The sequence below is a fragment of the Mixophyes fleayi genome, chromosome 2 (assembly GCF_038048845.1).
Source record: "Mixophyes fleayi isolate aMixFle1 chromosome 2, aMixFle1.hap1, whole genome shotgun sequence".
NCBI classification, from domain to species: domain Eukaryota; kingdom Metazoa; phylum Chordata; class Amphibia; order Anura; family Limnodynastidae; genus Mixophyes; species Mixophyes fleayi.
Window position 1 is genome coordinate 357,364,610 of NC_134403.1, and position 12,865 is coordinate 357,377,474.

At 41.7% G+C, this 12,865-nt stretch overlaps 1 protein-coding gene across 6 annotated transcripts in view; it reads left to right on the plus strand.

Annotated features, from left to right (window-relative positions):
* The first annotated feature begins 28 nt into the window (after nucleotides 1-28).
* ITSN1 (intersectin 1) overlaps nucleotides 29-12,865 on the plus strand; it is a 108,272-nt gene continuing 95,435 nt past the window's right edge. For 5 of the 6 annotated variants that reach the window (XM_075197207.1, XM_075197210.1, XM_075197211.1 and 2 more), the window contains exon 1: nucleotides 29-190. The gene's annotated coding sequence lies outside the window, so the exon portion shown is untranslated. Of the gene's footprint in view, nucleotides 231-12,865 lie in introns of all 6 variants that reach the window. The other variant, XM_075197208.1, reaches the window with a different exon arrangement.

Consider the following 12,865-nt stretch of genomic DNA (forward strand, 5'->3'; position numbering starts at 1 on the left):
GTGGTTTATCGTGCGTGTGATTGGCTGGGCGCTGTGGGCGGCACTGAGCGGGTTATGGTGTGTCGGAGGCGCTGTGGGTGAGGGCGCTGTGACTCCCGAGCACACCGCATCCAGCAGCAGCCAAGAGGCATGTCTGACCGGAGCCCTTCTCCCTGAACCGGGCCACACACCAGCTGCTGGGAGCTATGAGGTGAGGGGCCCGACCAATGGAGGCTGGGTGACCCGGGAAGGTGGGACCCATTCATTTATATAGGGGAGGGGGCGGGCTTGGCATCAGTTGTACAGAGGTGTAAGGGGGTGATGGAGGGGTCACCCTAAGGGTGCTGGGTATATGCTCAGCCTGCAGGGAGTGTCAGTGAGATGATGGAGGGGTCACCCTATGGGTGCTGGGTATATGCTCAGCCTGCAGGGGGTGTCAGTGAGATGATGGAGGGGTCACCCTATGGGTGCTGGGTATATGCTCAGCCTGCAGGGGGTGTCAGTGAGATGATGGAGGGGTCACCCTATGGGTGCTGGGTATATGCTCAGCCTGCAGGGGGTGTCAGTGAGATGATGGAGGAGTCACCCTATGGGTGTTAGGACTATGCTCTGCCTGAAGGGGGTGTCAGTGAGATGATGGAGGAGTCACCCTATGGGTGCTAGGTATATGCTCTGCCTACAGGGGGTGTCGGTGAGATGATGGAGGAGTCACCCTATGGGTGCTAGGTTTATGCTCTGCCTACAGGGGGTGTCGGTGAGATGATGGAGGAGTCACCCTATGGGTGCTAGGACTATGCTCTGCCTACAGGGGGTGTCAGTGAGATGATGGAGGAGTCACCCTATGGGTGCTAGGGATATGCTCTGCCTACAGGGGGTGTCGATGAGATGATAGAGGAGTCACCCTATGGGTGCTAGGGATATGCTCTGCCTACAGGGGGTGTCAGTGAAATGATGGAGGAGTCACCCTATGGGTGCTAGGGATATGCTCTGCCTGAAGGGGCTGTCAGTGAGATGATGGAGGGGTCACCCTATGGGTGCTAGGAATATGCTCTGCCTGCAGGGGGTGTCAGTGAGATGATGGAGGAGTCACCCTATGGGTGCTAGGGATATGCTCTGCATGCAGGGGGTGTCAGTGAGATGATGGAGCAGTCACCCTATGGGTGCTAGGGATATGCTCTGCCTGCAGGGGGTGTCAGTGAGATGATGGAGGGGTCACTCTATGAGGTGTCCGTTATATCTGCATGCAGAGGTGTAAGCTGGGGATGATGGAGGAGTCACCCTATGGGTGCTAGATATATGCTCTGCCTGCAGGGGGTGTCAGTGAGATGAGGGAGGGGTCACCCCATGGGTGCTAGGAATATGCTCTGCCTACAAGGGGTGTCAGTGAGATGATGGAGGGGTCACTCTATGAGGTGTCTGTTATATCTGCATGCAGAGGTGTAAGCTGGGGATGATGGAGGCGGCTCCCTCTGGGCTGTCATTTATATAATCTACATACAGAGGTGTAAGATAAGGGGTCGCCTTATAGGCTGCATCCAGCAAGAGCTGGTGGAGGGAGTCACTCTGTAGGATGGCAGTAGTGACACCTGCATACAGAGGGTGTCATTGAGATGATGGAGGAGTTACTGTGAGGTGTCAGTTATATCTGCATATAGATGATGAAAGGTCACCTTATAGGGTGCTTCCAGAGGTGGCTGCAAGAGATGATTGTAGACTCGCTCTGTAGGGTGACAGTTATACCATCTGTATCTAGAGGTAGAAGAGATGATGGAGGCTTGCAGTTATCATCTTCAGCAGCTATTTATATAGCACCACTAATTATGCAGCGCTGTACAAGGAACTTGCTCACATCAGTCCCTGCCTCATTGGAGCTTACAGTATAAATTCCTTAACATAAACACACCAAGGTCAATTTAATAGCAGGTAATTGATCTACTAGTACGTTTTTGGAGTGTGGGAGGAAACTGGAGCACATGGAGTAAACCCACGCAAACACAGGGAGAATGTACAAACTCAACACAGATGAGGCCACGGTTGGGAATTAAAATCATGACCCCAGTGCTGTGAGGCAGAAGTGCTAATCACTAAGCTATCGTGCTGCCCATAGCATCTTCGTACAGGGGTGTATGATAGGTGATGAAGGATCACCTTATAGGGTGCATCCAGGGTGACAGATGATGGGGGTGGCAGTTATAACATCTAGAGGTGTAAGATGATGAAGTTGTGAAAATGTTATAGCGTGGCACTTATAACATCTGCAGCCAGAGTTGTCAGTAAAATGATGATGGAGGGTTCTCTCTGTGTTGTGGTAGTTATAACATCTGTTGTTGAGGTGTCGGTGAGATGACGGAGGGGTGTTTGTTATAGTTTCATCCAGATGTGCCGTAGACACTATTGGGAATATGTCCTTGGGGTGTGAGGTAAAACATCTGGATCGTTTGAAACAATGAAAGTGGTAATAATTTGCAGGTTTAAGACTTTTGTACCCAGATATTTGTAATGTGACAGTGGTCAAGAGAAGGTTTAAATGACGACATTTACATCCAGTGGTCTAGGTCATCCTGGGAGGCCATTGAAATGTTCATATGTAACATATATGTGAAGTAGCTGGACATACAGTAACAGGCAAATGAATGGAACATGTTCCTTACAGTAGTTGCTATAGGAGTGTCCTCTGCTAGATGTTGCAGTGAGGTTCAGAATAAGGGTATTTGATTTACATATTGTAAACCAACATGAACTCTTAAGTATGTGCAAGTTGTTTAACAGGTAAACCGTGTTTAAATAGAGATTTCCTGGTTCATAAGTGTTTTTATTGCCTGATGTCTCTATGATGTCTCATTTTAATGAGTATCTGACAAGTAAACTTTTACTTCATTTACTCAATGGTACAAAATAGGGTTAACTTTAGCTACACAGCTCATCAGGCTGCTGAATTTGTCATTGTCAACTAAAATGGCCTTTATTGCAATGAGCTTTCAAACTCCTATAAAACTAAATTTGATAAGCTAGCATAAGCTTACTATTTATTGAGAAATGGCCTTTAGTGATGTACAAGATATGGAAAGCCCTATACACCTGTCACTGATGGGTTTTAGGGTGGCATACGTCAGTGTTTTGGATAATCCCATGTTTGCTTGACACTTTGGTACAAAACGAGGTGTTCAACCTATACTTCTCCATATACTGTTGAGTTTCAAGTACCAGCTGGCTGATGGGGTATGCTGGGACTTGTAGTTTCACAGCATCTGTAGAGCCCTTGGTTGCCTACCTTTGTCCTAAAATATACAGTAGTTAGCTCTTCTAGGTAATGAACTTAGTTCTGCAACTGTTTTAAGTGAATTTCTCACTACAAAACGAAGCATACTTGTTGCTTGTGATGTGTTCTACATAAATTGGTGATACTTCTTGTTTTTGTCATATTCAGTGACGCTCTGATCATAAATGATGAACTAGCTCCTGAAATTATGTGCAAACAAAGACTACAGATGTGAGTGGACTGTGAAAGACAAATAATTACTGCTGTTTATCTAATCTATAATTGAATACGTTGGAGACCTTGGCACCTGTGGCCATACCAAAACTGGTGACCATAAATGGTTTTAAAATGTATATCATCAATACATCATGTACTTGTTTCAGCCACTGCATTAGTACTGTACAGAAGGCGCAGCAGTGGCGGCAAGGGATGTATTAGCGGTAAATGAAAATGCATTAGAGTTAAAATCGTGAACCCATTATGTCAGTGTTGTGTAGTCATTAGTTAATGCTGCCTTGAAGGAATATCTTTCCATTGATGTTTAAATAAGGGTCAGGGGGGAACTTGGCAAGTTGTGAATGCAAAGGAGGTACCATGGTAGGCAATGGGGAAATAATTCATATGGAAATTACAGGGTAATTGGGCAGAAGAGAACCTGTTTTAAGCCAAGAGGGGAATGAGGAAAATATGTTAACAAAGTAGAAGTTGTTTTTGTGTATTGGTAATCATAGTATAGAAATGGTAATTACCCTATAAATGACTATTGCTTGTTTTGATGACCACAACCAATTAGTGATACATTTTAGTGTATCAGACACATTATTATGCTGTATCCTTTCACTAATTAAGAAACGTTGGCCATGTACATACAAAATTTGTCATCCTGTATGAGTGCTTGATAGGTTTGCATGATTATTGTTTCATGCATGTGTAATGAATAATTTGATGCAATACATTCATAGGCAAAGTCTATTGGCTTGGTTGTAAATTCACATGTACTCAGCCGTTGGATGATTCAAGCTTTGTGTCTGCGGATATTAACTTCACTTATCCCCCAACTAAACTCATGGTTTGTGCGATGATTGAGACTGAACGAACTGTCTGATATTTAAATAATCGCTCGTTTCAAAACTTTATTGCTCTGTTTATGGCAGCGGCGCACAACTTGGATCGCTGTGAGGGCAGTAATGGGAGATGACTGCATGCTGGAGGGCCTCAAACCATTCTCAAAGGGATCCAGTATGCAACGCACAGTGTATCATACCAACGTTTTAAGATTTAGTTTTGTTTAGTTTTTTTGCTCATTCACTTAAGCAATATGCTTTTGTTGTGTTGATGGAAAGAAAGAAATGCACTTTTGAATACTTTAATTGCTAGATATGCAAATGGACAAGATAATGTATAAATCTTAGAGATCCTCCCCCCAGATTTCTTGGCATAACTCTTGTTCATTTAATGTAAAGTTACTCCCTCCACCTAACTTTGTGGCTATATATTGTAATTATTTTCATTTTTTTCTTTAAATTACCTCCAAAACCTGTCTCCCCCCAACCCAAAAAAACAAACCACCACAAAGAAAGAAAAACACAAACAAAAAACACGCACAGAGAAATTTATATTTTTAGGTGGCGTTACCATTTAAATTGTTCGTTTTTTCGGTATATTAAGATTTCGAAATAGAGATTTCATAGTGATTACTAGAATGAAGACGATCTAGCCTGAAATACGTTCTGCTTTATTTTTTAATGATGCCTCATTTCAGTTAAACTACTACACTGACCAGTCCCTTTTTTCAGATTGATGGTTTCAAATTAATTTTTAAACGTCCCTTTTTGTTTTTGCTGTTACAATAGCTTCCGGCACGTGTCTGATCTTTCAGTGTAGTTTGTATTTTGCTGCTCAGTTTACTATCAGCATGGTGTCCGTACGGTCTGGGGCTGTGATTGTTTGACATACTTTGAATGCCGTGTAAACCAACCAAACTAGAACATCTCATTCTTATGCTGTCATTGGCACTCGGTTGAAGACAAAATTCTCTGCATGCAAGAGCCTCAGGACTCGATGTTTACTGTGATAATTTGTAACTTGCAGAGGACGTGCACAACAGTAAATTTGGGTCGGCTATAATTTCCCTTTTTCTGCACTTATTTTTGCAGTGGTTCATGGCGAGGGTTATGGATTGTCAGGCATCTGATTTACGAGCAGACGTACTGTATGGCTGATACTGGGAGACAAAAATGTAAATTCAGTGTTCTCCCCAGCACCTATTCCCCGGGTGCTCCACCCGGCTATGTTTACATGCCACCCGGCTCTCGTGGCCCAGCAGAGTCCTGTTATAATACAATAAACCATTGTTTCTCTTATTAGAACAGGCCCTATGTGAGCACTCAGCCAGCAGTGTGTGTTAGACCACTGACCACCAGTCCTGGCAGGTGGGGGCAATAACCCCCAACATTTTTCAATATTACTGCAAAGTATTACACTGCCCCCACCCGGCTGCTTCTTAATGCCACCCGACTGTCAACATTTTCTGGGGAGAACACTGAAAATAGTAACGGCACGTGATGGTATTGATGCAGAATTCTTGAACCTGTGAAATCTAAAGTAAAATGACATAATTTTAGCTGCTGCCAATTCCTTTGTGACACGTGAGACAGCGTTGGCTACGTGGTTTTGCTGAAAGTGCTGTTCTGGAAATGTCCTTCCTTTTCCTGTGGATGAGGTTCTTTTCCTTTTCTTGCATAACTCTTATTACCAGAATATGCTGTATAATATATTGTGGCTCAAAACTCATTCACTGACCTGAGAAATTTGCTGACATAAGGCCTTTGGAACAGCCATGATTTCATACTGCAGGACCTTCGTTTGCCATGTTTAGTGGTTTCCTTAACTCTCTCTTACATTGTTGTATTTAAGCTGATTTGCAGCCAGCTTACAAATGACTGCATGGATTCTGTTCTAGGAGCTTTGTCTAAGAGTTTTGTATCACCAGAGTCAATCGCCCAATTTACACAAACTCTGAGAGGTCAGACTGTTACAATGTGCTGGACCAATTCCACACACCACTCCCAAAACCTGTCACAATTACACTTTATTTCCCACACTCACATGCTCGTTTATGCCATATGTTTACATGACAATAAATGCAATCATCACCATTTCATCATCGCCATTTATTTATATAGCGCCACTGATTCCGCAGCGCTGTACAGAGATCTCGTTCACATCAGTCCCTGCCCCATTGGGGCTTACAGTCTAAATTCCCTAACACACAAACAGAGAAAGAGAGACTAGGATCAATTTATGATAGCAGCCAATTAACCTACTAGTATGTTTTTGGAGTGTGAGAGGAAACCAGAGCACCCAGAGGAAACCCACGCAAACACGGGGAGAACATACAAACTCCACACAGATAAGGCCATGGTCGGGAATTGAACTCATGACCCCAGTGCTGTGAGGCAGAAGTGCTAACCACTGAGCCACTGTGCTGCCCAATCCAATGAATACATTGTTTAACAATTTGTACGCACAAATAACACAAACTTTCAATATGTTTCTACTTTGCAGCATTCCATTGTACACATATCATGCCAGACTGATGTGAATAAGAGTGTAGGCCTATACATCTACCTGCACTGACAACCAGTGTCTGTAATTGGGAACAGTTGCTAATAAAGCAGCTTGGCCGACTTTTAATTGTGTTTAATCTAGTAATTGAAACAGCCGCCCTGTCCTCGCTAATGTAATAGTGTGAGACCACAGGTCGCTGGCTCTTGCAAGATCAGCGCACAAGTCTGAAATAATCTGTGCTGCTGTGGTCCCTGCATTCTGTACTGCATTTGATGGAGCCATTTTTATAATCCCTGTTTCCAAATTTTACACAACAAATATTCAGATAAGCATTTTGTACTGCCATAGACATTATTATTGTTGTGCTCAGTACATTGGATGTTTTAGTAATGCAAAAGCTCAAACAGATGTAGTGTATAGAGCTGGGTATGTTTGTTTTCAGAGAAGAACCATGTTTGTTTTTTCTTAAGTTTATTTTACAGTTTTATTTATTTTTTTGCCTTCTAAGACCACCATGCTTGGACAGTGTACATGCTCCCAGCATCTGTACAAAATATTAATAATAATAATAATTGAAAAAAGAAAATCCAATGTGGTCAGCTACAAATTGCCTTGTGTGCTCTTCCCCCTATTTCGCTTTACATTCCAGTGGATTCCCGTGTTTAGTCTGGGTACACACTACAGAAAATTACTCCAGATAAGAGACCATTAACGATTTTACTAACGACTGAAAGTCCCGATCAGTGTGCCTATCCATTTATACACACTATACGCAATTTACCGGCAGATCTGTGGCCTTCATCCGTCATAACCATCGGCTGAAAAGATCATGAGTCTGCACACTCCATAGAGATCTATGGACACTGCCGTTAGTGAGTACATACACACTGCAGAATAGGAAGGACATTGTTCCATCGTTGAGATACATTTTTAGTTAGTTTATAAAGTCAAACGATACGATGAGCTTTGGAACACTAATTGTTCATCATTGGAGCATACACACTAATGCAATATTGGGCCGAACGGTTGTTTATCATGTAATTTGGTCCGATAATCGGGTGAAAAACCTTACAACTTCCCTCAGGTCACATCGATTTATACTGGCCCTATAAACCTAACAATATTTGGTTGTGTTTTGCAATGCTTCTAAATTATTTTACCTAACTTGGCAGATGTTCATCATCATCAGTTATTTATATAGCGCCACTAATTCCGCAGCGCTGTACAGAGAATTCTCACATCAGCCCCTGCCCTATGGGAACTTTTAGTCTAAATTCTCTAACATATACACACACACACACACACAGAACAAGAGAGACTAATAGCAGACAATTAAACTACTAGTATGTTTGTTTTTTTTGAAGTGTGGGAGAAAACCAGAGCACCCACAGGAAACCAACGCAAACACGAGGGGAAAACATACAAGCTCCACACAGGGCCATGGTTGGGAATTGAACTCGTGACCCCAGTGCTGTGTGGCAGAACCACTAAGCCAATATGCTGCCCCACTGGTACACAGGGAAAAGTACTGTTGCCCTTGGCAACCAATCATTTTTATTTTCAATCTCTAAAGTGCACACAGTGATGTTATTCGTGTATTCAGACGCTGAATATTGGTTTACAGTATATGGCTGCATCCACTGTGTAGGCAAAGGAGCAGCTTCAAAATGGTTTTCCATGTAAGAGCTTAACAATAAGACAAATTTAATGTTACTCATCCTCTGACGGTAAAAATATAATTTGTCTGATTATATAACTTGTGATTCACTCAGGCTGTTTAGCTTTGATGATTCTGTCAATGAACTCTACTTATAAACTTGCTTATATAAAAAAAAGCACTGGTAACATCTAAAAATATATCTGTAAAAGTTTCAGGAGCTCTTCTGGATGTGTGACATGAAGTTTTGGATCACGGGCGGAAGTGTTTCTTGCACACAGAAGACTTCCCACCAAATTAAACTTTGTCAGCTGATTACAGAGAACAATAGCTTGTAAATGAAAATGCAATGTAAAATATCCCAGGGTATCTTTCATGCTATGGTAAATTGTGTACATTTGGTGAATGTTATTTATTCTTTATACAAGGGGACTTCTGATAGTCTGATCAAAGAAAAGAATGACATATTTTATGCACAGAGCTAATGGTTTTCTGTAACTTTATTTTCTTAGTTGTTGAATTGAATTCTATTCTGTTTAATACCATACCCTCCAGTTGATACGAATGATTTTAAAACCTTTTCATTGATCGTTCTCTGCGCTGCGGTGTGGTGCCTTTAAAAATAAAAGATAATTAAATAATGGGAAAAAACCTGTGTCCACTTCATCTGCACTGATGTCTAGCAGTAGTACAGTGCTGTGTAATATTCAGGTGATAGATGAATAGAGAAATAAGAACATTATAGCACTAACCAGATGCCAGAGAATGATCCTGCAGACAGTGCTAGGACCATTGTCGGGCATGTGGGAACGTGACCATTGTCAGCCTATGTAATCATCTGGCTGCAGTAACCATCGTGTGACCAGGCTCTCCGCTTATTGTGCATCCTCCATAATGCCAGCAATGTTTGTCCTGATGCTGCCCACAAATGTGAGATCAATACATAAGGACAGAATCCAGTTACAAATCATTTTATAATGTGCTGCTATTCATTACCTGGTACATCAGAAGTCATCTGCCAGTGGAGGAGATTGATGCCAGCCGTTATTACACAACACTTATATTGGATAATTACTCTTAATGCCAATACAAAATGTATTTTAAATGCGAAGAAAATTATAGCCTGCCTTAACAATTAGGTGTCACTGTATTGTGGAAACGGGAAACATAGAAAGTATTGTGCAAATCTTTAAATAGTATGTTCACCTGCTTATGTTTATTCCAATGTTATGGAGCATCAGGCATGTACACTGTATTGTTTCCACTGATGTCATTTAACATGGACAGCCACAATTTCTTTCATGCTCATCAAGTAAGTATGGGATCATGAGTTTGAGTCCGGACCATTTGTATGTTCTCCCCGTGTTTGCATGGGTTTCCTCCGGGTGCTCCTGTTTCCTCCCACACTCCAAAAAACAAATTAGTAGGTTAATTGGCTGCTATTAAAATTGACAGTCTTTCCCTCTGTCTGTGTGTTAGGGAATTTAGACTGTAAGCTCCATTGGGGCAGGGACTGATGTGAGTGTGTTCTCTGTACAGTGCTGCGGAATTAGTGGCGCTATATAAATAAATTAAATGATGATGATGGATCTTGAGAACAGTCTATTGATTCAGCATGTTGTAGTTACCAGGCCTCCCTACACTGGTATAAAGGTCTAGGTGATGAACTGTCAATGCTGTATTCAACTTCATCCCCACAGAGGTCAGCAGAATAAGGTGGGATCAAGGAGCGAGGTAGCCATATCTGTTAGTTAGACTTGTAATGAGCCATGGAAGATGGACACCAATTGAACTCTTTAGGAATCACAGAGGGCTCGTTCACACACATACACTGGGAAAACGTGTGATAATGAACACATGCTGTAATTCTGCTTTTATAATGCATTTTTACCAATACATCTATGGCTGCGCTCATGAATGATGGAGAAATTGGAAGTGCTGCATTCTAAAATTTGAAATATGACCATAGAATTGAAAGATTAGAAAGCAGTGGTGGGAACAAGCCTGTAAGAAACTCTTTGGGGGGTATTCAATTGTTCGTCCGGACCTCAGAAAAACTCGCGCTCTAAAACTATTACAATTAATACGGTAATATTGCACGTAAATACCGTTCATACGGTAATTTACTCGCTGAATTTCAGCGCGTAATTACCGTATTAACGGTAATAGATTTAGAGCGCGAGTCTTTCTGAGGTCCGGACGAACAATTGAATACCCCCCTTTGTATTATTGAACAGTTATAGTTAAACATCCAGCGTAAATTTTAGTTGGCAGAAAAAAGGCAAATTTGTTCATAGTAAACTCCATATAACTATCCGATCCAGGATGCTTTGTGCGTGATATGAGGGTCTCTGCGTTTTGTACAATACGCCTAGTGCGTGTGTGTCTATATTGTATCACCCTGAGCTGCATCTCTCCTTCCTGTTCATCTATCATCCCTATCGCACAAGTCTTTATATGTCATCTACACTTACATTTATATTCATTCACACCACACTAATACCACACTTTGTCCAGCCCAGGATGCAACCCATCCTCTCCCGTAGATAGGTTTGGTCAGTATTAGTGTTCCGCAAACAACATCACACTCAGTTCAGGAAATGATCACTGATGATCATCTGATCATTGACATGTTACCTTGGTCACTCAGGAAATACTAGTCATTATGCCAAAACCAGATTCAATCTTTCTATCTGAAAATCGTGTGTGGTCAGCTTTCCAGTATACTGATGTAGAGATTAGTGGAAGGAAGTGAGAAGGGTATTCTGCAGAAGCTTTCACTATTGGTAACAAGCTCTGGGAGCTGTAGGGGGCTGCAGGTTGACACTGTATGAATGTGTAAAGAACATTATGAAGGATTATTCATGTGACCATATAACCTTCGTTCAGTGTTTGGTCCATTGCCTGTTCCCTTCACACCACTAACCTCGCACACGTGTGAGTGGTTTATGTACTATAACCAGGCTATGATATCCTGCTCTGTGGAGCTCTTGTAGGACCGTCCTTGATTAAAGGGACTACTCACATCTCAGGTAGACCTTTGTGATCATTAGATCTGCAGCCACTTGTCTGTTTTATCGTCCTGAAAAATTATTTTGTTCTTATTTCCTGCACACTTTTTCCAGCTTGGGAGCCAAAATCACATGTTAGTGTTAAAAGAATTATTGGAAGCGTGACTGACTAACATAATATTTTCTGAATTTTCAGACGTCTAGCTGGTATCCTTATATACATGTATTACAAGCATGCACCCTTGTAGTCCTCTGTGTTTATCTGTTTCAGGACAGTGTTTTGTGAATCAGGGTTAGTATTTTCTGGCTCAAATATTTGTTCAAATTGTGCTGCACCATTTAAACATAGTCCTTTCTACTTAACACTCCTGTTGTTTATAATTTATTTCTTACTGTTTGGCATTTTGTAGAACTGTTTATTTGGAGGGCGCCAGGGATAGAATTTAGCAACAATGATCTGGCTGTTTATGTACATTTATTTTTAGATCTGGTTTTCAGCAAAACGAAGTTCTACGGCTAAAATAACCTGGCAGGACTCACAATACGTTCACCTAACTGGCATGCAATGGTTCAAGTTAGTTAAAGAAACTTTCAGATGTAAATAAATTCTGTAGATCATTAAATAGTCTGGCTTATTGAAATGATTCAGTCCAGAGAACCTTATATTTTATTACGTTGACTTACGTTGGAGTTATGTCTTTACATAGTGCTTCATGCAGCCAGGTGATCATGAAATTGGTAGAATGCATGAGTGACTCCCAAAAAGAGAGGGACAATAAGAGACTATTGTTGTAGTATTGTTCCACGTCTCCCTTATTTTACTGATTCATGTTTGGTCAACCGCTTTCAACGGAAAAGAATGTGGTCATTTTAAATGAACATTAACAAATAGCGCTTTATGCGGCAGAGACACGGATGGTATTTAGTCAGAGGCTTGTAATGCCCACACGCACTATTAGTATATTGACCCCATATCACCACAGGTACCCCCAGAACCATTGGCGTTCCCAGGAGAAAAAATTTTAGTAATATTTTGGTGATGAGATACGCTTAAAGTGGGCGATTTACAGTTGGCCATGTTTGTGCGTTATAATTTCGCACATAACATAAAATGTGCTGTACTGTGAGTGTGTACATACAGGAGTTAAGCGCACCCATTTGAAATGCATCTTATTTTGGTACCCTTGAAACCTGTTCCTTACCATACATTAACTATGCGCCTACACAAGACGGGCAGTTGTCCAGTTGACGATGGTTGCTGTATCGTTTCTCCAGGCGCATCTGTACTCTAGATTTAAGGTTACATTAAGATGCGTGTAGCCTAAAATACAGACGTGGGGGGGCGTAAGTGTACAGTCGCATATATACACAATTGCAAATGGACAACCT